The sequence below is a fragment of the Hyla sarda genome, unplaced genomic scaffold (assembly GCF_029499605.1).
Source record: "Hyla sarda isolate aHylSar1 unplaced genomic scaffold, aHylSar1.hap1 scaffold_142, whole genome shotgun sequence".
Classification (NCBI taxonomy): domain Eukaryota; kingdom Metazoa; phylum Chordata; class Amphibia; order Anura; family Hylidae; genus Hyla; species Hyla sarda.
Window position 1 is genome coordinate 336,646 of NW_026608050.1, and position 4,755 is coordinate 341,400.

A 4,755-nucleotide genomic window follows, 5' to 3' on the forward strand; every position below is an offset into this window, starting at 1 on the left:
TTTAACCCACACAGGTAAGTCCAATGGGGTGCAGGCATGTCCTCTATGCTTACAGCTTCCCGTGGGTGTTGGTTTGATACCGTTTGGGGACAGCCAAGGAGGCATCTGCAGGCAACAAAGGTAGGTGTGTGCTTGTGTGTGTGTTTCCTATGCAGATCCTAAGCCCAGTGTCACATGCAAGTAGGAGGAGTAAGAAGGGTTCCTGGCAAATCCGGGTTATGGATTGTATTTAAAAAGGCCCCGTGGGAGTGCAATGGGCCCCTGTCTTGCTGCTTAGCAATAATGGTATGGGTTTAGGTTCTGCTGTGTGTACTGGTGGTTGACTGCCCCCCAGCCCAGAGTGTGCATGGAAAATTGTCTGGCAGCCTCCCTGACAGCAAGCAGTGATAGTGCCCATGAAGGGGACCTTGTTGGGCCCGCCCCTTTCACGGTTATCGCTTCTCGGCCTTTTGGCTAAGATCAAGTGTAGTATCTGTTCTTATCAGTTTAATATCTGATACGTCCCCTATCTGGGGACCATATATTAAATGGATTTTTGAGAACGGGGGCCGATTTCGAAGCTTGCTTCCGTCGCCCTATGCATTGACCCGATATGGCAGTATCTTCGGGTACAGTGCACCACCCCCTTACAGGGTTAAAAAGAAAGATTCCTACTTTCATTGCTACCTGCTTGCTGGCTAGCCAGCTAGCCAGCCCTGTGGGCCTTGCTGCTGCTGCAGCCAAAAAACAAAAGGTGGTGCTGCTGCTGCTTCTGCTGCTTCTGCTTCTGCTTGTGTCTGGCCCCTGTTGGAGCGTCCAGGCACAGGACTTCTGCTGCTGCTGACTAAATGGCCTCCTTAATTGGATCATTTGAGTAGCCAGCACACCTGTGCAGGTAGGGCATGACATGATAGGCAGCTGCCTTGATAGCGGGTGGGTGCTGAATGTTCCTAATTGACAAAATAAGATTAATGCTTATGAAGAAATATAAAATCTCATCCCTTCCCCAATATCGCGCCACACCCCTACCCCTTAATTCCCTGGTTGAACTTGATGGACATATGTCTTTTTTCGACCGTACTAACTATGTAACTATGTAACATAACATGGGGGGGGGGGTCTCCTGGCTGTTCACACAGGTGTGTCATTGCTGTACATTGACCATGCATTGCTTCTGTGGTATTGCAAAGGCAAAGACAAATGCTTCCAGCCATCCATTGCACTAATGGATTGGTCATCAGCTGGCTGTCTATGTCCCGCATCAATATAGACCAAAGTACAGAGGGTTAGGCTATGCTATTGTGCACCTACCTGATGCATCAGAAGGTGCGAGGCCCTTGCTAAATTCTGTGCACAGACTTTGAGATCTATGCTTTAGACTGTATCTAAACCTGCTCCAACATGGACTGACATTCTGGCCTACTTTCAGCCGATGCGACTTGTCTGTCGCTGAACAGTCGCTTTTTATGTATTCAGCACCTATGTATAATGTTGTAAAAATGCTCTAGAAGCTAAAGTCGCAGAAATGTCACACATATTTGGCCTGCAACTTTCTGTGCGACAAATTCAGACAGGAAAAATCAGTATAAATCCTTAGAAAATTATCCCCCAGTGTCTCCATCTGCTGGCGGTATTGAATAAGCATTGCTGCACTGATGGGGTATGCATTAGACGAAAAAAAAGAAGAAAAAGAAGAATAATACGCCCAGAAAAGAGGCGAAAAGGAGAAAAACGTAAAAAAACGTGAAAAAAAGTAAGAGGAAGAGAAGGGAAAAAAAGGTGGAAATGGGTTTAAAAGTGATTTCGGCGGAGAAATATATATATATATATATATATATATATATATATATATATATATGCGCACACACACACATAGATATAAACGTATTCTCCGTTGAGATATTGCAGCCGCTGCTGTGTCCAGGCCCAGGAGCCTTAGCACTGTGCTGTGATGTCACTCAATACCACTGACATCACTAGGTGTAAACAACATCTCTCCTTTGCTGTGTATGTGACTATGGAGCTGTTTGGTGATGTCGTCTATTACGGCCTTCATAGAAGCAACAGGAGATTGTTGCATCCATCTTGAACCCTCAGAACTACAGTGCTATGATGTCACTCACTTCCACAGGCCTTGCAGAGTGTAAACAACAACAACCCAGCTTTGTTGTGTATGTAACCATAGGGATTTGTGATGTCACCTAGAACCTTCACAGCAGCGACAGCTTTATGAGGAGCATCAGCACTGCTCTGCCTGAGCAGAACCATCACCGCCATAGGTTGTCAAATAACCCGGATTTAACCCACACAGGTAAGTCCAATGGGGTGCAGGCATGTCCTCTATGCTTACAGCTTCCCGTGGGTGTTGGTTTGATACCGTTTGGGGACAGCCAAGGAGGCATCTGCAGGCAACAAAGGTAGGTGTGTGCTTGTGTGTGTGTTTCCTATGCAGATCCTAAGCCCAGTGTCACATGCAAGTAGGAGGAGTAAGAAGGGTTCCTGGCAAATCCGGGTTATGGATTGCATTTAAAAAGGCCCCGTGGGAGTGCAATGGGCCCCTGTCTTGCTGCTTAGCAATAATGGTATGGGTTTAGGTTCTGCTGTGTGTACTGGTGGTTGACTGCCCCCCAGCCCAGAGTGTGCATGGAAAATTGTCTGGCAGCCTCCCTGACAGCAAGCAGTGATAGTGCCCATGAAGGGGACCTTGTTGGGCCCGCCCCTTTCACGGTTATCGCTTCTCGGCCTTTTGGCTAAGATCAAGTGTAGTATCTGCATTTGGTCTGGTCGGAAGGTGTCTGTGGTACCCTGCTTCTCGGCCTTGGGGGATTGTCTCTCCTTACGGAGGGACTTCACCCCCTTGCTGCTATTGGGGAGCGGGCTTAGTCCACAGACAACGGGTTGCGATCCCCCTGTCTCTGGGACCTTGTGTCTCAGAAGGCATTTTCGGTACGTTGAGCGTTACCTGTAGCTTCGGAAGCACCTAGGGTACCCCCGACCTCTGCCTTGGGTAAGGGTTCCGCTTTTATAGCGGGATTCCGAGCCCCTGCTGCTATTGGGGAAGGGGCTTAGTCCCTGGGTGTGGAAGATGCCGTTCTCCTGGGCTTTCCCCTCTGGGGAAATGTCGATGCGAAATACCATCCGCATAGAGGTGTCGGAGAGCCATCGTCAGTTGAAGAACCTCCGCTTCATTGCGGAGGTGATTCTTCTTGACTACTTCCGCCTCAATAGGGAGGACATCCTGTGTCTAAATGACCAGGAAAGCCGTGGCCTGTATACCGTCACCTTCACGGCCACGGCGTGTTGCGATAACATCTATGCAACCTTGTCTGGTGCGGACCAGAGGGACGATCGACTCGACGGTCTTTCGTTCCAGTTCCTCTATGGTGAGGAACATATACCGTTGGTGGTGGCTATGCACAGCCCTCATGTGACCACGGAGGATATAGCCACTTTTCTTCGGCGATACTGCGAAGAGGTGCGATTCGCAAACAAAATCTTGAACTCCGTGCGGTTCTGGAACGGCAAGAGGAAGTTCTGGGTCAAGCTCCGTAAGGATCCCGGTGGTATTGGGGGTCTTTGCCATCCGCCCCCAAATTTTGCCATCGGGAGAGTTCGGGGCTTCCTGTTCTATCCTCAAATGCCTATGTATTGCCGAAATTGCTTGAGGTTTGGCCACACCCAGGAGACCTGCGGCGCGGAGCGTGTGATTCGCTGCAATAGGTGTGGCCAAGAAGGTCACATAGCCTCAAGATGTAGCCACACGATAAGGTGCAACCTCTGCGGAGAGGAAAATCACGATTTTAATTCCTGTCCCCATAAAGCAAAAACTACGATGGGTGGGTCAAGGCTGGGCCCACCCAAAGAGGGGACAGGACAAAAGACATCCTTTTTTAAGATGCCCAAACCCCAGATGGCAGGTACTGATGGGTCCAGGCCCAAGACCTCTGGTGCTCCATCGGGGGGCCCCCCGGTGGTAGTGCTAGGGGGAGGCCATGGGGATTCCACGAAGCCCGGGCGGGTGATCGAGTTTACTGCCCGGGAAATTGAAAGACGTCGATCGACTTCCTACCTGGCTCAAGAGCCCGCCGAAACTTCTGAAGGGGGCTCACCTGTGGCGGGTGGCAGCCGACGGGCCTCGGTGGGGGCAGAGGTGGACCCAAAATTGCAGCATAAGCCAGGTACTGGCTTGGCCCAGGGTCGCCCTGCTCCGGACGAAGAGGCCCCGGTGAAAGCCCGCCGGAAGGGGAGCCAGGTGGCCAGGTCTGAGCCCGGTCCTGTTACTCCGCCTATACAGGACAGGGCCAAGAAAACAAGTGGCGCCAAACCAGGGTTTGCTGCCCCGCCAGCAGTGGACCCGGTGGGTAAAACTGGCCATCGTCGATCGATGGGGAAGTTGGAGCAACAGTCCTCAGCAACGCTTGCTGGGGAACAAGCGATGAAAACTTCCCAGGGTAGCGGCAAAGGTTCCGGAAAAGAGGCCTCACAGGCCCCTGTGCAGCAGTTCCAGTCGTCAAAAGATGAAAGAAGACGCAGATCCATCAGCCGGGGGCCAGAGATTACATCGAGTGAGAGCAACACAGAGGATATGGACAGCAGTGTGACATTTAAAAGACAAAGAGAAGAAGAAGAGGAAGACATTCAAAGGAAAGCGGCGTGCCGCAGTTCGGACGAGAGCGAGCTCAGGGTCGGGGCATCATCGATCTCAAGCTCCGACCCTCAGAACATCAAGGAGCTGATGACCCCGCAGGCGGGGGATGACGGTACGCAGCTTATTAT

The 4,755-nt window shown here is 51.0% G+C and overlaps 1 non-coding gene and 1 pseudogene across 1 annotated transcript; both read left to right on the forward strand.

Annotated features, from left to right (window-relative positions):
* Positions 1–433: 433 nt before the first annotated feature.
* Positions 434–624, forward strand: LOC130307150 (U2 spliceosomal RNA). Its single transcript, XR_008856361.1, has one exon. It is a non-coding gene; the product is annotated as a U2 spliceosomal RNA (small nuclear RNA).
* A 2,085-nt stretch (positions 625–2,709) lies between these two features.
* Positions 2,710–2,788, forward strand: LOC130307264 (U2 spliceosomal RNA; annotated as a pseudogene).
* Positions 2,789–4,755: the final 1,967 nt, after the last annotated feature.